The sequence below is a fragment of the Macadamia integrifolia genome, unplaced genomic scaffold (genome assembly GCF_013358625.1).
Source record: "Macadamia integrifolia cultivar HAES 741 unplaced genomic scaffold, SCU_Mint_v3 scaffold2269, whole genome shotgun sequence".
In the NCBI taxonomy this organism is placed as follows: Eukaryota; Viridiplantae; Streptophyta; class Magnoliopsida; order Proteales; family Proteaceae; genus Macadamia; species Macadamia integrifolia.
Window position 1 is genome coordinate 16,176 of NW_024868604.1, and position 23,256 is coordinate 39,431.

Here is a 23,256-nt window from a genome sequence, read left to right on the forward strand (position 1 = left end):
ACACCTGAAGTCATACTTGTGGTGTTGACCAAAGTTTGCTAATGTACGTTGAGTTGTTGACTGAAACTAACATAAGTACATATATAAGTTACTAACTAAAAATGTGAGATGCATTATTAAAAGTTTAAAACAACCAAAACATAATGTAAAGGAACCAAAATAAATAATAATATTACATAAGTGTGAGTTATCTCTCAATTCTCAAGTCTCAAGTCTCAACAGTCAATAGCCAATTCCAAGTAGTGTCTAGGTGGTTCCAGTCCACGAGCTGCGTACCATTGCAGATGTCGTAGTCGCTCCTCTAAATGCACCACACATGAGTCCCATGACATGTTTTGGGCCCACATGTTTTGGTTATCCATCACTGCCCATCTATAAGATACATCATCAACATTAGCTAGTTATCCCAGCCTAAGGAATGGTTCAATCATAGTGATAGGATGTGGATGCGACACACAAGGTTGGGATTGATACCCAAAGATATTGTCAAAAAAAGTGACCCACCACCCTGACCTACCCTCTTGTCCAAATGAGGTAGAAGATCCATATTGTCCATACCCACCACCATATCCAAATGAACAGGTGCTCTCGAGTGATGGCACACAAGGTTTGGGGAAGATGGGATTTACCTTTTTGGTCCAAGCTCCCTTCCTTAGGTAGATTTGCTATGAATGTGCAAGATCCAAGCTTATAATGAAGATTTGATGGCACAAGGGAAAAATCTTGAGTGTTTTCCCAAGTTTTCTACTTCAAAGAGATGAAATAAGGGGAGAGGGTCAAAATTTTGAAATAAGAAGGCTTGGTTTCCCATTTAAGAAAGTTTTCTAAAGGCTAACCCATGGACCACTTTGAAAATTCTCACATTTCGAGGAAAATTCTCACATTTTGATCGAAATGTGGGAATTTTGGTCGATACTGGTCGAAACCAGCGACTTTTAAAAGTTACATGGTATTTAGGATCGGAGTCATGGGATACCATGGAAATGTGGGAAATTTCGACGGTATTGGTGGAAACCTTGAACCATAGCACTTAGTTCAGCTTCGTAATTCAGGTGAAAGATAGGTTTAGCCAACCTATCCCCCCTTGCCTTACCTTGCCATTGATTTCTTCTCTCTTCTGTATTTCTTTGTTTCCTATAAGACCAACAGACCCAAGTTCAAGACATGCGGCAGCCTTGAGGAGTGATTTTCTGGGCAGCAATCAAGCTCATATGACTCCCAGATCCTACAGCCACTTGATCCTTATTTTGATTTCTTTTTCAATTAGTCCCATCTTCTCATACAAGTTTTCTTAGATTTATTATGACAAGTCCAAAAGTCAGACAAAGAGGGATTTTAGGTTATGATGTGGACATGTCCATTAAATTCAAGTGTTATCTAATTGCCAACTGGTACTTATAGTCAGTGTGTAGGAAGCCAACTCCATTTTTAGAATTGCATTCATTCTCATAATTTTTAAGGTGCTAGTAAGGCGACGCCTTAGCAGTGCCTTGGCGCTGATGCGGTCTAGAGATGGTAAGGCAGTGCTCTTCCTTACGTGAAGTGGTGCCTTATGGTTTTTTTTTTTTTAAACACATTTTAAAATTACTTGATGAAGATTCTAAATATAGATTTTTTATTGGTAGGTGTATGGTTTTGTTAACACTTGAGATGTATGAGATCAGCTTTACTCCACCAAAAATAACCAAAACAAAGAAAACAAAAACACGATTCAAAAACAGAGTTTGGATTTTGTCAAGGGTTTTAAGAAAGGGCTTTGATAAGGAATCAAGGAACAAGGAAGAACCACTGATCCAGGTGACCATTTTGCTCCAGCAACGATGTGCTTCATTCTTCTTTGACACGAGTAGAAATATGGTGGATGACCTTAGGGCTTAGGCACTCATTTTGGCATCATAGAGGTAAGTATAATAAATATTTGTATTTTTTATGTCTTCTTTTCTTTATATTTATAATTTTGTTGCATAATTATGTATTTATATTATATGTTAATATGTTATGATGATTGATTATTGATGATTGATGATTGATGATTGATGATTGAATATTGATGATTGATGATTGATGATTGATGATTGATAAAGATGAACTTAGTTTATTCACTTTATTGATTTTTTTTTCTTGATGAATATCTTACATTGGTATGAATATGAACCTTTAATATTTATTTAACATATGAGTAATAGGATTCAACTAGGATTTGAGCCAAATAGATTGATTTAAAAAAAAAATTACACAGGAACGCTGTAGTCGATAAGGCGATGCTTTATGCCTGCCTTATCGCTAAGGCGCTCCGAAAGACCTTCAAACGCCTCCGTCGCCTTAACGCCTTAAAAACTATGTTCATGCCCCTAGCTCAACATGTCCAGTGACGTGGATGCTTGATGGTGTAGCACAACAGGTGATGCGAAATTGTATAACCTAGTTTTTGGGACTTTTTTCTCTAAAAAAATTGAGATTTTAGAAGGATCATCTTGAAATATTTGGTTGGGACAGAAAAGTCCAAAATATATGAACAATAAACTTATCAGTACTTTTACCATTAATATTTATTTATGCTTGAAGTTGTAATCAACTAATCATTAAAGTTATTACAGCCTTACAGGTCCAATCTTCTATTGAGAGGTGTTCAATATTGATTCTAGGTCTATTGTTGTGAGTTTGTGTGTGTGTTTATGTAGTGTGTTGTAATGGATGATGACTTACAAACTTTTTTTTTTCCGATTTCAATAGCCTCTTTTTGCATGATATAGGGGGTTTTTTTCTTTCTTTGTTTCTTGTTGTTAAGGCTTTATTAACTCTGTGACCTTTTGGGTTTTTTGGCCCTCTGCTCCTGTTTTTTAACACTAATAAATTCTTCTTTCAAAAAATTAATATAAACTAATAAAAAAAAAAAGAGAGAACAACCCAGTGCACAAGGCTCCTGCTATTGCAAGGTCTGGTATAAACTAATCTTCTCAACAAAAAGGACTCTTTTAGGTTGGCCATTTGTAATTTTTACTTAAGGAATTCAGATTCAAAGGTTTGGATTTGGAAAAGAACAAGTAGGAGAGACCAGTCAGTGCAAAGCTGCTGGGTGAGCTCACCTTTGATTGGCTGCTCAAGTGGCAAGTGTCTTTCCGAAAGTCACCACCCTATGCAGATTGGTCCAAAGTGTAGCTTGCAAGTCAAAGTGATATTTAATGTATGGAATTTGTTTCACAGATCTTACTAGATTCAATTTTCAATCTAAAAATCCAGTCTACATAGTTTACCTTGTATTCATGCACCTGTTCTTCAATAAAATCCCCATTTATATATTAATCCTTTGGCATAAAGGTTTTACTTCACTCTAGTTCTTGCTCATGTCAGAATGAATTAGGAGACCCAAAGCAAGGCAAAACCGTTTCACGAGAAATCTACTTCATAAACCGAACTTCTATAAGGACCAAATCAAATTTCAGTGAGAGACACTGGTGTAACATCCTAAGTTCAGAACTCCCCTAGTCTTGAAGGTAGTAGTAGTAATGAATTATAGCCAGAAGCTATAAGATAATGATGAGAATGGTGGGACAAGTGGAAGTGATGTAAAAGCAGGGAAATTGGTTGATTTTAGGAGTGGGGAAGGTTCCATACATGGTAGGAAACCATAGGCTGAAGATAGGTTAGTAGGGAAGCCCACAACAAACAACCAGTGGGATAGGCCTCTGCCAACCGGCCAGCCGATTGTACTGGCAGAATGCCCATAAATGGCATTTTGCCTATGTGGGCCCTACTGTTTTGCATGTTTTTCCACCCTTTTCCTCCCATTGTTAGGGGTATGTTTAGGGGTCTTAATGCAGCTGGTCTCAGCTTAAACTCAATTTTTTGTAAAAAGTTATTTCAGTTTAAAGAAGTAGGAAAAATGAGTTGTTCTAAAACTGTTGTGCCACACAGACCCTAAGGTCTGTTTAGCTTATAAAAGGGAAGAGAGCCGCCTGTTTCTCTCCATTTGCTGCTGAGAATATGAGAATAGAAGGAAAACAGAGAGGAGAAAGATAAGAGAAGAAAGAAGGAGAAGAGAAGGAAGAAGGTGGAAGGAGGGAGAAAGGGTGTTCAGCAGCCCTCTATTGCTGCTGCACCTGCTGTTGTGGCTGCTGCTACTGCCATGCATGCACTCCATTGTACAGCCCACAGTAAGAGAATGTTGCCAGGAAGTGCTGCCATGACTGGGAATGAAGTCTCGAGCCAACTACCTGCATGAGGATTGAGGACTGCTCACATACTCCCAAGAATTCCAAAAAGGTAAATACCCTAACCCATGCCTGTGAATTCAGCTAGGTTAGAGTTCGGCCAGGGTTAAGTTAGCCCAAAACTGAAATTAGGTGAGGGAATTTGTCTGTGGGAACTCAATACAGCCTCCCACAGCAAAAGCCCCGATTTCTAAACCCAATTGGAACCCAAATTGACTGTGGGTTTGTCTTAAAGACCCTAGACCATAGGTTTTGCTGACCCTTCTAGGGAGCAGATTGGGCAAAATTGAGAGCCAATTGAACCAAAATAGTGCTCAGAGACCCAAATTGAATTGGGAAACTAGTTTCTAAGGTGTAGGAATTTAAAATGAAGTGGATACAATGCAATTCAGGTGTTGGAACTGCCCGACACTACTCTTCCAAGAAGAGACAACGCTGTTAGGCTGATAACAACCAATTCTGCCAGGCTAACTAGCCAGCCGATTAGGGCCTGACAGAACAGGGCTGTTAGGGCTATTTTAATGTTAAATGGCCGTGGTTGTGTGTATATAGCCAAACCTTCCCAAAAATGGGTATGCAAAGTGAGGGTATGGTCAATGACCAAAAAGGAGAAGGAATTGCTATAAAAATATGGGTTGTGAAATGATAATAATGCCCCTATCTATGCTGAGAGATTTTATTCAAATACTATCTTGAACCAAGGGTAGTGCACACATGTCTAGTAGGGCAAATACAAGTTAATGACGTAAGGATTCAATCCAGTATACCAAGAACGAGCCCAATGACTATGTGAGTTAGATAGATAATCTACCCAGACCTGAGAGATGGATTGGAAAACTAGTCTAGTCAACTACGGTGAAATACTGACCTGAGGCTAGTGTGCTTCTTATCGGTAGAGTAAGGATTCTAGAGTGTAGATCCAAATGAGATTTGAGAAGTAGGATTTGTAAAAGATTAATAACAATGAAATTTAACTCAAATGTAAAATGGTTACTTAGGAACCTATAATGTACCTAGTGAGAATATGCGTGATCGGGAATTCATTGACGAACACCAGATTTTGGAAATAAGGTAACTGGGTGTTTGGTTTGTTTTATGGAGTGTTTCTTGTATGTTTTAGTTTGTCTGCACAAGTGGAAATGTGATGAAACTTGTGTTATGGATTTATTTTGTATAAAAGTATATATATCTTTACATGATGCATGTTTTACCGACTTGGATGTGATCAAGGTTTTTTGGATGAGTAGTGTGATTTCTGTGTGGGAATGGATGTAATATTGACGGGCTGTGGTAATGTGTGGCTAAGGTTCTGTCCGATACCATGGGCTCAGATGTCACACCCTGCCTCAAATTTGGCCAAGGTATGCGGCACTAGGTACCCACATTCAGTCAGTCTAATCCTCCAAGATCACAAATGCAATACCTTAATTTCACAAATTCCATTAAGATCACAACTAAGACCAGAGTACGCTAATAAAATCATATAAATAACACCGGTGATGTACTAAAATGATAAGTTACAAATATACCTAATTTATTTGTTAACAACCCACAGGTGTAATATTTACAATCTTATATATACCTTCAATATATACATCAACAGAAATAATTGAATAATAGCAGCGAAATCCATCAGCAACCCGGTGTCTTGTAGACATAAGCCTCACAACCACACCAAATTCCAATCCTTCCTCAGCACCGGTTCCACCATCTAAAAAGAGTAATCAATGAGAGGTGAGCTTCACAAGCCCAACAAGGGGTGAGCATGCAAGCACACACAACATCATGACACCAACACCCTCATAATAATATCCACAGAGGCACAACCACATGATCCATTTTAATTATAAATATCCATTCTAGTTACTAAGTCTCAATATGTATGGGTATAAGTGCTATAAGCAGCGTAGGTGGTATCCCCTTCCCAGTATGTCGAGGATGGCAGATATATGATTCTGATCTGTTGCCACTTGTAAACTTCTAGCAAGGACTTCTATAGCAAGACAAAAGATGTAGGGGGAGAGCGGACATCCCTGTCTGATACCCACAGAGGAAGGGAAATAGCCAGCTGGACTTCCATTCACTAATACTGAGAAATGGGGGGAGGCAATACACTGGTATATCCAATTGGTGAAAGCTCGAGGGAATCCCATGCTTTGAAAGACTAAGACAATGTAATCCCATCTCAAAGAGTCGAAGGCCTTGTGGATTTTCTATCAAACCCACAAACTATCTCATGGCAGAGAAGAATATTATCTCTAATGCTGCTCCCAGGGATGAAGGCCGATTAATTGTTGCTAACAAGAGAGTCAACCACAAGCTTGATTCTATTTGCTAGGATTTTAGCTATGAACTTGTAGAAAAGGTTACAAAGGGAGATTGGCCTAAAATCTTTTATAGCATCAGCTCCATCTTTCTTTGGAATGAGGCAAAGGAATATATGACTAATCCCCCTGATTTAGCTAGGGTTGAAGAAGAAGCTCCTTACTACTTTGATATGTCCTCTTTAATAAGCTCCCAAGATGATGAGAAGAATCCAATGTTGAACCCATCAGGACCTGGGGCTTTGCTTTCCTTGTGAGAGAAGATGGCAGTAGCCATCTCTTCCTCAGTGGGGATAGCCATGAAGGGGGCAGACAAGTTGGCTGGGATGAGCTTGTTTAGGAGGCCATCCGGAATGGAGGTGGGAGAAGCTGGTCCCATTTTTGAACAGGTTTTTAAAAAATCCAACAGCCACATCTTTGATCTCCTTAACTTTGTGGAGTTGATTACCATCAGAGGTAGTCAGCTTGCTGATAGAGTTATGATTGTTCCTGGCCTTTACTGATCTGTGGAAGTGAGCAGTGTTGGAGTCACCAAGCTCCAACCAATTAATCCTGGATTTTTGTCTCATAAACCCCTCCTCTTGGGCAAGAAAGGTGGAGAGATGGGCTGCCTCAACCTTTTCTTCATCAGCCAAAGGGATGTTATGAGGATTAGACTGCAGGTGAAACTAGATGGAAGTGAGCTTGTTCCTGCAACCAATAACTTGAGAAGAAATATTCCCAGAGGAGTTAGCATTCCAAGATTTGAGGGCAACTTTGATGTTCCTCAGTTTTTGGCTAGGACTAAGAGAGGAGTGGAGTAGGCATGGACAAGCTTTAACCAGGCTTCTTTAACAATGGTGGGGAATTCTGGGTGGGAGGTCCACATGTCATAGAATGTGAAGGGTTAAGGTCCAAAAGAAGTATAAGGGTGGATTAGGAGGGAGATGGGACTATGGTCTGAGGTGTCAGGGGCTTCAAAGGATGCATGGGAGGAAGGAAAGGTTGTGAACCAAGCTTCATTAATCATCATTCTGTCTAATTTGCAAGCAATGCAGGTCTGGCCCGATCTTTTATTATTCCAAGAGTATTTCATTCCAGACCATTTAAGGTCTTCAACAGTGTTGAGTTTGTCGCTATTTCAAATCGGGGTTAGCGCCATCTGGACAGGTCCGATAGGGGCATACTTGTCCTATCAGACCTGCTTTGCTACTTTAGGGTTATGGTTATGTTGGGGGGTATTTTTGTAACCTTCTTTTTCCTATATTTGATATATATACATAGAGAAGACCTGAGATCAATCTATCCCGGACAGATCACAGGTTGCTCTCTCTATAAGGCTCTCTGCGGTTTCTCCCTTCTCTCTTCTCGTTCTTTTTCTCTTTTCTTATTCTCTTCTTCTGGTTTTACTGGTTTGGTTACAGGAATCTGGGATTGTAACAAACAGTAATGTCTTCAATGCAGGTGTTAAATGCCTCAACATTAGCCATGTCCGGGGGGTCTCCTCCCTTCTTCTCATGGCTGAATCTGATCACATTGAAGTCCCCACTAGGAGCCAATTGGCTAGCAAGAAAAGAACTTAGGAGAGGGAGTTAAGCCATTTTTCTTTTTCTTTTCTTACCTTCCATCTAAGAAATTCCAAGTTAATATGTTATTTTTTTTTGCTTTCTTTATCAAATTTAGGGAGCATTTTTCTTTAATCCATGCATATAATATGGTGATTGTCCTTGAATTATCTCTACTTTTCTTTATTTGTTGTGCATGGCTTAGTTATGAATGATTATAGAAGTGTATGGTTATGGTGATACATGTTATGTCAATTGTGTCCATTCAGCATAAAATTTCAAGTCCACAAGAGTCTTGAATCAGCTTTAAATTTCTATTTTAATTTTTATTATTAGGTGATCCAAGCAATAGTAGAATCTTGGGAGCTTTCCGTTTTGAAATAGAATTTAGATACCCATATTTTTAATTATTCTATGCAATAATTGGATTGTTTATTTATATCAAACTTATAAGAAGTGAAGATGCTCGACTTTCGTTCTTTCTATGGTTGCAGCTGTTTGAACCCCATAATGTTATCATCTACTTTAATATTGTTGTCTTGTAATGTGGGTATAACGGTAGATTTATCCTTAGGGGCATACTTGTCTTTGTATTCTTAACCCCACTATTATAAATAAAGGAGGGCTGGTTTCAATTGACACAAGTCACAATTCCCCAAAATCAAAATGGTATCAGAGCAGGTTAGCTCTCTCTCCCATAAACCCTAAACCTACCGCCGTCCTCATCTCTTCTCCCCTCCATCGACCTCCCCCATGCTACCCTAAACCTTGTGCCTCCTTTCTAGCCTCCCTCATCTCACGACTCTCTCCTCCACCCTATCTCGCCTCTTTTCTCACCTTCCCACATCTCTCTTCTCTCTCTCTCTCTCTCTCTCTCTCTCTCTCTGGGTTCCCTTCAATTTTGGTTCCCCACTCACATGGTGGTGAGTTTCTTCCCACCGAGGGCTCTTCTTTTGAACCCTATGACTTGAAGAAATCTTTCCGATCTCTATGTTCGATTCTTTTCTTAAACCCTATGACTTGAAGGATCTCTTTCTAATCTCTACGTTTGGTTAGATTTGGAATTTTTTTATAGGATTGAAGATCTTTCTCTTTGAGACAAGCAACTATGGTGTTAGAAGATTCTACTACATCAGTTCTTTCAGACAGGATAAGTCATGGTTCTAATGGTGGCTATCCTTCGTTCCGTACTAGCTCCATCAAGTTGGATGGGAGCAACTATTTGATGTGGTCCAAATCTTGTTTCCTGTTTATCAGTTCCTATAGTTACTCTGGATATCTCATAGGTGCTACTGCTTGCCCTTGCACTCCTGGTACTCAGGACAAGTGGCATGCCTACCAATTACTACCTCCATTGCTCAGGGTTATCGGTTGTTAGATACCATTGCTATGATATGGAAAGCCGTTATGGAGCATTATTCCCAGGTGGGGAATAATGCTCAATGCTTTGAGTTATGAAAGAAAATCCATAAGACTACTCAGAGGGAGATAACTATCCCCCAGTTTACTCTGAACTCCATGGTATGTGGCAAAAATTTGACTATTATAAGATTTATTGTTGAGATGACCATAGTTAGTTTACTATTTACTATAGTAACTCTTGTAGATAGGGATGCTTAGTCAGCGATACCTTACTTTCCTATTTAGTTATAACCTTCTTATAAATAAATGTGACCTCTGTCATTACTGACAAGTCAAATCATTCTCAAACCTCTGGTTCGCAACTTTGTATCAAAGCCAAAATGCCTAATTTCTTCCTTTCTTTTTTGGTTCTTCTCCTCTCTTGAGGGCCCTCACCTCCTAGTCTAGCATGGTAGACTGAACCCCTTTCCATGTACGACTAACCCTAACCTACCCCACCTCCCTCCATTGTTGCGCCTTTGCAACCGAATGTCATTGCGCCTCCTACTGATCGTGCCGCTGTGCCTCGCACCTTCGCTACCCCTGCTCTTCACGCCTCCTTGCAGCAACCCTTCTGGTTATTACGCCTACCGCAGGTGCCACTGCCACTTGCGTTGCTTCTGTTTTCTCCTACCATCTCCACTTGTGCCTCCCTTTTGAGCCATGGCTACTATGACTGATGATGCCAACAGTGGTGTCTCTAGGATGCAAGATGGTCATTGTCCAAGTAACCAGCTCTCTCTCCACCCTGGTCTAATCAAGCTCAATGGTCAAAACTCTCTCACATGGTCTTGCTCCTGCCTGCTTACATTCCATAGGAAAAATTTTCTGCCCTTATCATTGGAGACACATGCACACCCACAGATCTCATTGCTGCTACACCTGGTTAGCTAATGATGCCCTTGCCATGTCCTTTTTGCTCAACTCTATGGAGTCTACTATCAGCCCCATATTCGTCCTACTCAACTCTGCTAAGGAACTATGGGATGCAGTCAAACAAAACTATTCTTAGGGAGGAAACTACGCTTAGATTTGTGAGATCCATTGATGAAGGGCCAATAGGAGAAGGGAAAAATCATTAAGATAGGTCTCAGAGTTTCAGGGGAGAGGGAGAATCGCAAGAGCACACATTAGTCCGTAGGCTCTCTAACACTCAACTCAATTCATCTTTCAATATGTCCAAAAACTTGTCCATCAGTTACAACTATTATGTAGGAAAATAAACACATAAAAAAGAAACTCAATTGAACTAGGAAACAACCCTAACAACGTAAACTGACTCTCTTAAAAATGGAAATTAATTGAATTAGGAAACTACCCTAATAAAGCAAACCGACTAAGATTCTAAATCCTACGTGAACCCAACTTCCTAAAATAAAGTGAATAAAATAAAATCAAAGACAATCTTCCTAAATAAAGTAAATTCCTAAAATCTTACTATATCAAAAAATAATATGGATCTGGTTTATGTTTGTTCGGATACCTAGATGGGTATGGATCGCTCCACGGGTGTGCATCTACATCAACTCCCCCGGTGTTCAGAAAAACTCATCCACGAGTTTTGTAAAATGGGATAATCAAAATCGATCGGCATCCATCCTTCCCTATATGAAGTCACCATTGAAATCAAAATCGAATGGGAGGAAATCCACGATGCAAAGTTCGTTGGTGAAGTAGTGATTTGGAAAAATAAAATCGATCGGTTCACTGAAGAGATAAACCAAATTAAGTTTTTCCACAAGTCTATTTACAACTTCCAATGACGCCATCTCATCTTCCATCATTGGTGACTCATCATCCACCTGTTGCTCAATGGCTAAGATCATGTAGTTGAAGGTAGAGTGCATACAATCAAATGTGGCCAGTGTTTGGGCTTTGATGTCCTTACAGTGTTGTCGAATGTCATCGACCTTTTCTCGTATCAATTGTATTTTTTTACAGATATTCAGTAGAAGATCTAGATCATTTGGCCAGGTTTACTGTTTGGAATCACTATGGATCCACTATGTGATGCAGATACGGCTACCCTTACCTGGTTGGACTAGCATGACCGACTTTAGAAGCCAAAAGCTAAGACTAACTGGTCCAGCCTAGGGTTTTGGTCCAACAAGGGTTGGAAATAAAATTAGTAGTTATTTAGTATTTTATTTCATGCCTTTTATTTTTTATATTTGAATGTAGGAGTTAGGATTTATTTCCTTTGCATTAGTTTCCATTTATGGTTATTTCCTAGTTTAGGCTAGATACTATGTTAGTAGAGCTTCTTATTCTATGTCTTAACTTTCCTATATATTGACTTTAACTGATGGACAAACTAGAGTGATTTGATTATTGAATGAATATGTTGAGTTTGTGCACTAGTGAAGTGTGTGATTCCCCTTCTTCCCCCTCTCTATTCTGGTTTCCCCTTTCGGAAAAGGTTCTCCATCACTATGGCAAGGGAACACTCAAGACAAAGGCTTAAGGGCAAAATAGTAAATAGATGGAAGTTTTAAAGAGGATGAGGATGACAGATTGGAAATTAAGTTGAAACTCTTATGATTATGGTAGTAATGTAAATATGGAATTTCAACTTGAAAACACAAAGAAATAAATGATTGAAAGGAAAGGGGTATAATTGGAAGCAAGTTATAAACTAGGGCAAAGAGGGATAGAATAATGAGGGAGGGGAAAAATTGAAAAACAAGAAAAATACTTAAAAAAGGAAAGACTCATCGATTTGCTGGAGAAGAGGAGACATGAGTTTTCTTCTATGTCAAAGCTAACGAGGCTGGGCTGCATCTTTGCAATAGAGGAGGGCCAAACAAGAAGAAAGGAGGAGAAGCTCCAAAGGCCGGGGTGTCTTGCGGGAGAGATTCGAACCATGTATGTCCGTTGTTCTCTCTCTCTCTCTCTTTCTCTCTCTTCTTGCCTTCTTTCTTTGCTTTTTTTCCTTCTTTTTTTTTTCTGGTTCTCATTGTCTTACTTCTTTTGCTTCTTCTGCTTCCTTTTTTTTTTCACAAGTTGAAACCTTACAAGAAGGGTTTCGATTGAAGGCAAAAGGGAAGGCAAAAGGAGGCAGCCATGGTGTCTCTGTTGGAGCAATAGGAGTCGAAAGATGGGGATAATGGGGCGGTTTTTTTTTTGTCGGACTCTAGACAGGGGAGTGTCAACTGAGAGCACAAGGTGGCTTGGGGTTTTAGAACGTCTTTTTTTTTTTTTTATTGTTGTTCTTAGTCTTGGCAAAAACCAAAACAAAGAATGGGGAGAACATGAGAAATAGAAGAGAACCAAGGAAAGAATCCTTTGGCTTTGATACGAATTGATGGAGGGTCGATAGGGGAAGGGAAGAAATCCCTGAGATAGGTCTCAAAATTGTAGGGGAGAGAGGAATTGCACAAAAAAAGGGGGATTGGAGAAGAAGAGTCTAACAAGCACACACTAGCCATAGGCTCTTTAACATCAACTCAATTCATCTTTTCAATTTGTCCAAAAATTTGTCCATCGGTTACAACCATTATATAAGGGGCAAGCCTGTGGCATAATGGTTAAGTTGTACTATTGCAACATGTTGGTCACAGGTTCAAAACCTAGAAATAGCCTCTTCTATGAAGCAGGGAGTAAAGCTAAGTACAACTTGCCCTCCCAAAACCTAGAGTAGCGGGAGCCTCATGCACTAGGTTGCTCTTTTTTTTTGTTTTTTTACAACCATTATATAGGAAAATAAAGATATAAAAAAGGAAATCAATTGAAATAGCAAACTACCCTAACAAAGCAAACTGACTCTCTAAGACTCTAAATTCTATGCGAACCCAACTTCCTAAAATAAAGTGACTAAAATAAAATCCCTATTACCTCTCCCTCTCTGGTGGCTCCAACTGTCGAAGTTTCTTCCTCCCTTGTCCACCTCCCAGATCCTCCCAACCGTGGTCCTCTGTTGTCTGCTCCTCCCACCCTTCCAAAGCTAGCCCCCCTCTCCTTCATCCCCCTCCCCCCTCCCCTCTTCCCTCTCCCCCCTCAACGACTCTAAGGTTGGCCTTTACCCCTCTGGTTTGTTGGAGCCAGAAATCTGTAAATGAAGTAACTACATCATTGCCCATTTCCTTGGTCCTCAATCCCCCTTCCATATCGTCAAGTCCTCCTTGTCAAACAATGGAGACTCCATGGCCCCCTCTCTACCCACCTTCTCCATAATGAGCTCTTCATCTTCTATTTCTTTAATGTCTCTGACAAACTCACCACCCTTGAAGGCAGTCCTTGGAATGTTGGCAAGAAAATCATCTTCTTTCACTCTTGGCACCAATACATCTCTCTCCACAACAAACTTTACCACCATCCCTGTTTGGGCCGTCCTCCCCAACCTTCCCCTCCACTTCTGGAGCCCTAAGTGGCTGAGTATCATTGGTAAGCCCTATTTTCTGGCTGGCAGAATAAACTCATGGATGGGCTTGCATTTGCCCATATCTACATCGAGGTCTCCCTCAGATATCCTTCCATCTTCTGTTAAGATTTAAATGGATAAGGTTAGATTGGTGGCCAAAGGGTATAGTCAGGTGTATGAAATTGATTATCAGGAGACCTTTGCTCTAGTGTTCAAACATAACTTAATAAGATTTCTTTTATCTATGGTGGCAAATAGAGATTGGCCTTTATATCAGTTGGATGTGAAGAATGACTTCTTCCATGGAGACTTGAAGGAGGAAGTGTATGCGGCCCTCCTGGTTACAAATCTCCAGCAGTCGATGGTAAGGTGTGTCTCCTAAAGAAAGCACTTAATGGTCTCAAGCAATAACCAAAAGTATTAGTTTGAGAGGTTCAAACTAGCCATTCTGAAGAATGGATATTCCCAAAGTTGAGGGAACCATACATTATTTACCTGGCGAGGTAATGGTACTATCACAACATTGATTATTTATGTTGATGATATTGTGGTCGGTGGAGATGACAATGATGAAATAGCTAGGCTAAAAGCCTATTTGGCCTAAGAATTTGAGATCAAGGAATTAGGACACTTAAAATATTTCTTGGGCATTGAAGTGTCAAGGTCTAAGAAGGGAATCAACATACGCCAAAGAAAATTTGTGCTAGATCTGTTTAAGAAACAAGAATGTTAGGTTATAAACTAGCAAGTTCTCCTATTAAGCAGAATTATAAGCTAAGAGAAGACTGTGGTCCTTCCTTTGCTGATGCAGGGAAATACCAGAGGCTAGTAGGGAAGTTCATCTATCTGTCTCTGACTCGCCCAGGCATTTCTTATGCACTGGGACTAGTAAACCAGTTTATACATACGTCCAAGAGTTGGGCACTTGGATGTTATGTACCGCATCCTTAGATACTTCAAGTCCTCTCCAAGAAAAGGACTTTTGTATGCCAAGAACAATCACTTGAGGAAAAAAGGTTATTCCAATGCTGATTAGGCTAGATCCATTTCTGATATGAGATTTACATTTGGTTATTTCACGTTTATGGGCGGTAACTTGGTTACACGGAGGAGCAAGAAACAGCCTATTGTAGCTAGATCTAGTGCAGAGGTTAAATACAGGGCAATGGCTCATGGAGTTTGTGAACTCATTTGGTTATGTCGATTGGTTCTTGAGTTGGGGTATGACATTGAAGGACCTATGCGACTCTATTATGACAATAAAGAGTTATAAGCATTGCCCATAATCCAATGCAACATGATAGAACAAAGCACATAGAAGTAGACTGAAATTTCATCAAAGAAAAGATTGATTCTGGAAACATCTGCACACCTTATGTGAAGACAGGTGATCAACTGGCAGACATCTTCACTAAAAGACTCATTCATTACCAGATCAGTACCCTCTTATGTAAGCTGGGAATGTATGACATTTATTCTCCAGCTTGAGGGGGAGTTTTGAAGTTTATGTAATAGGGGTAGTGATGGGGACATCAAGGTGTACAGCCGAAGGAAGAAGAAGACCCAACCTTCTTTGTGGTTGGAGGATAAGAAGAAGGAAGAAGAAGAAACAACGGAAGAGAGGGAGGCAGAAGAGAGGGAGGCTCGATTCAGCCTTTCCAGCATTGGATCGAGTCCCTTTCCTTCCAAATTTTGTTCAGATCTTGTGGACCCCACTGCTGATGTGTTAACTAAGTAATTTTTTATTTCCTAATATCTAGTTTAGTTAGACTTTGAATTATGTAGGAAACTACTTTAGTTCTTATTTTTTTTTTTTTTTTAGAAACTTCTTTATTCTGAGAATATTCCCTAGGATTTACCTTCCTTTTTTTTTTTTAGTTACTAGTTTACTACTTATGTAAGGCCATTGGCCACGATGGGAATTAATGAATTTGTATTGAAAGCAGCTAATAAGCAAACCTCCCCACCCCTCTCACTATTCTCTCTTTCTCAATCTCGTTTTTTCTCTCATTCTCTCTGTCTCGTCCTCTCTTTCTCTCTCTTAGTTCTCTCTTCTCTCGCCTCCCTCCCCCTCCATTCTTCTATCTTTCATTGTACCTGTTCCTGGTTATTAACATGACTGTTGCAGCTACTAATTACTACTGGTTGAAGGTCATCTCAGCTGTATGAGGCTCCATTGGATTGCTGCTGAACACCTTCCTCAAAATCTGGGTTGCTTTCTTCTATTCTCAGACCTGGGCTGCAGGTAAGTAGAGGATTGAAACCTCCCCATTCCCCCATTGTCCCTTTTTAGTTGCTCCACCCTCTTCTATTAAAATCCTCCCCTTTTAGCCATTATTTAACCCTTATTTGCACCACTATTTTACCTTAAATATTGTTGACTTTCTTGTTATAAGTATGACTGGTTTTAGAGCATATAACATGGGACTTTTATCTATCTTTGGTGTTTAACAGGCTAATGTCATAGGCTAATTTTGCTTGATGCCATGTTCCCTACCCCATGTTCCCCATTGAAGCTTGAGTGAGTTTATGTATTTTTCTTCCTAGACTATTATTGTTCATTACTATTTTGTTTATTAGTGTCACTTTATTTTGCATGTTAATCTTGTTTGTTGAGCTTCATTTATCCTGTCCAACCCAAGCCCCTTAAGTTTACCCTACCTAGTTAGTTAATCTTGTAAGAAACCTAGCTACCTAGGAACCCCCCTACATCATCTTGGTATCAGAGCATGGTTTTGTCTAAGTTTAGGGTAATTAGGTACTGTTGTCCATTTTTTACATGTCTTACCTTTTGAGGTTTAGTCTCTGTCACAATCTATCCGTTGTTGAGTCTTCTAAGTAAGAGAGCGTTACTATAGATTAGAGGGCACTATTTTCTTCCTTAAATTGGCAAGACCAAATAGCATTGGACGCTATTCCTTTCAAAAGCACATACTTGAGGGGGAGATCTCTGGCCTCAAGATTGTGAGGGCTAACTACTTGTCTCAATTGAAGATTCTGAGTAGACCTTGAGTCTTTGGTGGCAACCATACCTTGGTTGCTCACCTTCTTATGTCCACTTGTAGTGGTAGAGCATACCAGAATATGTCTGACCTTTCTGACACCCTCACCCAACTTGAGCAGTTGGTTGAATTTATAAAAGCCATCCAAGCTACCCTCCAAGCTAGCCAAGCTATACAGGAGACACAAGCTGCCCATCTCCAAACCCTTACCGATAAGTTGGCTACCCTTGAGATAAGTGCCCAAAACCCTGATGGACGGCAAGATCGTAAGATAACTGGCACTGAAGCCAAGGATTAAAGCATTGGTATCGATCGTCGTATGGATCGACCAAAATTAAGATACATATCGGAGTGTATCGTATCGTATCGGAGATACGTTAAAATACGCTAAAGATACGCACATAAATGGATATGAAACACCATTTTAAACACTTTTGCATAAAAAATTTGTTAAACAAAACTATTGATAACATGTATTATGCATAAACACTAAATTGAGAGTATCACACTAAGAATTCAAGGTTTGTAGTTGTCCCATTAATGTAAAATCCTTGTTCCCAACCTTGATTTTCATTTTAGTAAGAGAGAAATATGGCTGGCAGAAACTTTGGAACAAAAACCCCTCAAAAAATCATGTTTTCTAAAAAAATACCCATCTTGGCCATTATATGACCGTAGCACACTATATCGGTACATATCGATACTCACCAATACGTATCGATAATACGTACTGACCGATACATACCGATACGTACTGATACTCATCGATACATACCGATCGATACATACAAATACTCACCAATACATATCGAAACGTATATTTCACCTTTATATTTTTCATAGAGTATCAGTACATATCGATAGTGTATTGGTGCATATCAGTATGTATTGTAGGCATAGTTGTCATGGCGTCGCCAAGGTGGCGATTTGGCGTCCTGGCTGAAAATGAAGTTCATGGCAGTACTACAATTTACGTGATTCACAAATGGTGGTTGCCATTGGCTGATAGGCATCGCTATGGCACCGCCATGGACGCCAGGTACGCTTGATTCACTAGGCGGTTGATTTTTTATAAAATATAGGGTGATTTTGACAGGGCTATATTGATTTTTTATGATTTGATGTTGCTTAATTTTGGTTTTATATGTTATAGGGTATATATCGTAGGCTTGTAGCATGCTAAATAACTTTAGAAAATAGGGGAAATACAAAAATAGCATACTAAATAACTTTAAAAAATAGGAAAAATAAAAAATGACATATGGGCGATTTGACCGCCATGGCAATGCCATAACAGTCGATTCATCGCCAAATAGATTAGCCACCCCTCCACCGCCTTGGATCGATTTGACGCCGTGACAACTATGATCGTAAGATATATATCTACACAAAGGATTTTAAAAATTCCATGTATCATATCAGTGTATATCGTATCGATCTGCTAAATTTAAGATACATATCGGAGGGTATCGTATCAGTATCAAAGATACTTTAAACCATGATTGAACCTAGGGACAAAGGCCCTAACCTTGAGGAAGTGAACTAGAATAACCACACTGATGGTTATGACCAGATAGGGAATAACTTCCAAGGCCTAGGGCGTGGTAGGGGTTGGGGTAGGGGTTGAGACCCATCGCCACTACACCAAACCCAATATGGAGATGATGAGGGTTATGAGCATCGTGATAGGGGCTTTGATGTCAGATGGATGATTAAGGTAGATGCCTCAACCTATGATGGTCAGATAGATGTTAGGATCCTTCTGGATTGGATTAAGCAGATGGATAGGTACTTCGATTTTTACGATATACCAAAGGAAGTCCGCTACCGATTTGCTAAGTTCAAGCTTATCGAGGCTGCCCAGGACTTTTGGACAGACCTAGAGTACCAAGAGGACCACCTAAGACTTGAGCCAATCACCACCTGGGTAGAAATGCAAGAGAGGCTCAAGATGGAATTTTTTCCTATCACATGTAGGCTCCAGTTGTTGAATGAAATGAATACCCTGAAGCAAGGAAAGTTGACTGTGACCAAATACATGAGCAAGTTCAATGAATTGAAAATTAGAAGCCGTATTCGGGGAGGATGTTGAGCAGACACTATCTAGATTCCTTATCGGGCTCAACTCTGAAATTCAATCTCGTATGGCACCCCACCTAGTGCAAGACATTCCACAGGCCTTCAGGATAGCCCTTGAGGTGGAATCCTTCATGAGAACTTATTCTCAGAGGAAGAGCTTCCAAGCAGGGGGAGTCCCAATTTAGAAAACCACCCTAAGGCTCAACTGGATCCCCAAAACCCCTTGCTGCAACACAGTGTCGACAATAAGAGTAAAGGAATTTTTGGAGAAGCACCCAAGAGTAGTTGGCAGCAATAATGCTTCAAGTGTCGTGGGTTTGGTCACTTCTCTAGAGAGCGTCCCAATAGGAATCTTTATGTGGGAGAGCAAACTCCTGAAGAAAGTGACCAAGAGGGTTTTCAAGACCATGAGTATAAGGACTATAGATCGGATGAGACCATATCTGATGAGGACACCGCGGAGGCTGGTGACCTCAAGCTCGGCATTATGCGATGCATGGTCTCACAACCTAGGAGTAGCGATGATTAACGGTGAACTAATATTTTTATCACTTACACATGTCATCAGGGCAAGAACTGTCGCGTCTCCATAGATAGTGGGAGTTGCATGAATGTGGTCGCCAAGTGCACTGTTGCCCGAATGGGCCTCAAACCTGAACCCCACCCCAAGCCTTACAAGGTTGCCTGGGTAGATCAGTCTACCATTCCCATTAATCTGAGGTGTTTCATTCCCCTACACTTTGTAGGATATGAGGATAGAGTGGTGTGATTTCTTAGAGATGGATGTTGCCCATATCATCCTAGGTAGACCCTGGTTATATGATCGGGATGTCACCAATTATGGGAAGTCTGACACCTATGTCTTTGAGTTCAAAGGGAAGAAAATTAAGCTGACCCTCAGTGCCCCTAAGGAAGTATGGGTTCCAGAACACAAGGGAAGTACATTAAAATACACCCCCACCAAAACACTTGACATTTTAAATCAACAACAATTTGAAGAAGAGTGTCAAGAGTCAGGGGTGATTTATGTTCTAGTTGCCATACAGAGTAATATCAATAGGTCACGTTTATTCACTGAGGCTCCTAGAGAAGTACAACCCTTGTTGAGGAAATTCGAGAGGTTATTCCCTGAGGAACTACCTGATGAGTTACCGCCTATGCGTGATAACCAACACGGTATTGACTTAGTTCCAAGATCCTCTCTTCCGAACTTACCCCATTACCGAATGAATCCCAAAGAACATGCTGAGCTCAAGCGGCAAGTGGATGAATTGTTATAAAAGGGATTCATTAGGGAGAGCCCTAGCCCATGTGCAATACTTGCCTTGCTCACGCCAAAGAAAGATGGCACCTAGCGTATGTTTGTTGATAGTAGGGCCATCAATAAGATCACTGTCAAGTATAGGTTCCCTATCTCTAGGCTTGATGACATATTGGATATGATGGCCAACTCTTTGATCTTTTTGAAGATTGATCTCAAGAGCGGGTACCATCAAATTAGGGTTAGGCCTAGAGATGAGTGGAAGACAGCCTTCAAGACGAAGGATGGCCTCTTTGAGTGGTTAGTCATGCCTTTTAGCTTGTCAAATGCACCAAACACCTTCATGAGTATAATGAATCAAGTGTTTCAACCATTCATTGGCAAATTCCTAGTGGTTTACTTTGATGACATCCTCATCTATAGTAAGACCCTGTCTTCCCACTTGGATCACTTACAAAAGGTTTTTCATGTGCTCTTACAAAAGAAACTCTATGTCAACCTCAAGAAGTGCACCTTCATGAGTGATTAAGTCATCTTCTAAGGATTTGTTGTGTCAACTCAAGGAGTATCTGTTGACCCTGAGAAAGTGAGAGCAATTGTAGAGTGGCCTGAGCCAACTAATGTCCATGAGGTACGAAGCTTTCATGACTTAGCCCCTTTCTACAGGAGGTTCATTTACTGATTTAGTTCCATTATGTCTCCTATCATCAACTATATGAAAAAGGGATTTCAATGAACTAAGAGTGCTACGAAGGCCTTTAATGAGATTAAAAAGCTTATGACTGAAGCTCCAGTCCTATGCCTCCCGAATTTCTCTAAGGTCTCTGAAGTGAATTCCAATGCATCTAGTATTGGAATAGATGGTGTCCTAGGACAAGAGGGCCGCCCTGTTGCCTATTTTAGTGAAAAACTTAATGAAGCTAGGCAACGATATTCCATATACGATAATGAATTCTATACGGCTGTCCAATCATTGCGCTATTAGCGACATTACCTTTTATCGCAAGAATTCGTACTATTCTCTGACCACCAGGCTTTGAGATACCTGAGTGCCCAAAAGAAACTTAACCAGAGACATGCCAAGTGGGTTGAGTTTCTCCAAAAGTACACTTTTATACTCAAGCACAGACCTAGTGTCGCGAATACTACTGCAAATGCACTGAGCCGGGTGAACATGTTCCTCAGTCGCACCAATGCTAGGAGTTAGGCTAGTGTGTTACTCCAGGCAATGAGCGTAGAGGTTGTAGGGTTCGAGCGAGTCAAGGGCTACCCCACCTGTCTTGATTTTAGTGAGCAGTTCACTTCCTTGAGTGAAGGCAACCTGGTCAACTGCTCAAACTACCTACTTAGGGAGGGCTTCCTTTTTAAAGGAAGGAAGTTGTGCATTCCCAGGACGTCACTCTGAGATTTCCTGATCTAGGAATTGCATACTATGGGAATCGCTGGCCATTTCAATGGAGATAAGACCATCACCCTCGTTGAGGATCGATTCTTTTGACCAGGACTGAAGAGAGATGTTGCTAAAGTTATGAGTCAGTTTAATACATGCCAAACTGCCAAACAACAGAAGCAGAATACGAGTTTGTACACTCCCCTACCCGTTCCCCATGCCCCGTGGCAAGACCTTAGCATGGATTTCATGTTTGGTCTGCCAAAAACTTCGAGAGGCCATGATTCAGTTTATATGGTTGTAGACCGCTTCTCGAAGATGGCCCATTTCATCCCATGCTCTAAGACCTCTGATGCATCCATAGTAGTCAGACTTTTCTTTAATGAGGTTGTCAAGTACCATGGTTTGACCCTCACCATAGTGTCCGATAAGGATGTTAAGTTCAGCAATCATTTTTGGAAGACCCTATGGTGGATGATGGGCACGAAACTCCGCCTCTCCTCCGCTTTCCACCCTCAGACCGATGGCCAGACCGAGGTTTTCAATAGGAGCTTAAGGAATTTATTGCGTTGCCTCATAGGAGAATACCTTACCAGTTGGGATCGAGTCCTTAGCCAGGTCGAGTTTGCATATAATAGCTCTAAGAACTGTACCACTGGTTTGTCCCCCTTTGAGATCTGTTCAGGACACCAGCCCCGGGCACCCATAGACCTTATCCCCATCATGTCTAGTTCCAGGACCTCCCAGTTAGCCTAGTCTTTTGCTCAGCATATATATGATTTGCATGCAGGTATAAGAAGACAGATAGCACTGAACAATGAGCAATATAAGTCGAAGGCAGATTTGCACAGAAGGCTACAAGAGTTTCAAGAGGGCGATATGGTGATGGTTAGAATTAAGCCACAACACTTTGTTAGGGGAAAAGTGAGCAAGCTGCATGCTCGTAGCACAGGTCCGTTCAAAGTACTCAAGAGGATAGGTGCCAATGCGTATGTTCTTGATCTGCCAGCTAGTATGGAAATAGGTAATATTTTCAATGTTGAAGACCTTGTCCTATACCATGGTACCTCTACCATTATCCCTCTCTATCCTGATGACTTTGAGGACTTCCCCTTCACCATTGATGAGACTATTGAACCAAACCAACCACTTCCCCCACCTCATTACCACCTGTGCCTATGGTCGCGAGAAGGACTGAAGTAGTTGAGAAAATCCTTGATGAGAAGATTGTGTCCACACACACTGGAGGTTCTAAAGAGTTCTTGGCCAAGTGGCATGGACGTCTGGAAATTGACAACACTTGGATCACAATGCGAGAAATCCAACAACTCAACCCAGACCTGCTTGAATGTTACATGAGCTTTAACTTCTAAGCCGGGGAGAATTGATGGGGACATCAAGATGTACAACCGAAGGAAAAAGAAGACCCAACCTTCTTTATGGTTGGAAGATTAGAAGAAGGAAGAAAAAGAAAGAAGAAGAAGAAACAGGTGGAAGAGAGGGAGGCTCGATCTACCCTTTCCAGCGTTGGATCAAGTCCCTCTCCTTCCAAATTTTGTCCTGATCTTGTGCACCCCACTGCTATATATGTTAACTTAGTAATTTTTATTTCCTAATAACTAGTTTAGTTAGACTTTGAATTACATAGGAAACTACTTTAGTTCTTATTGTTTTTTTTTTTTTT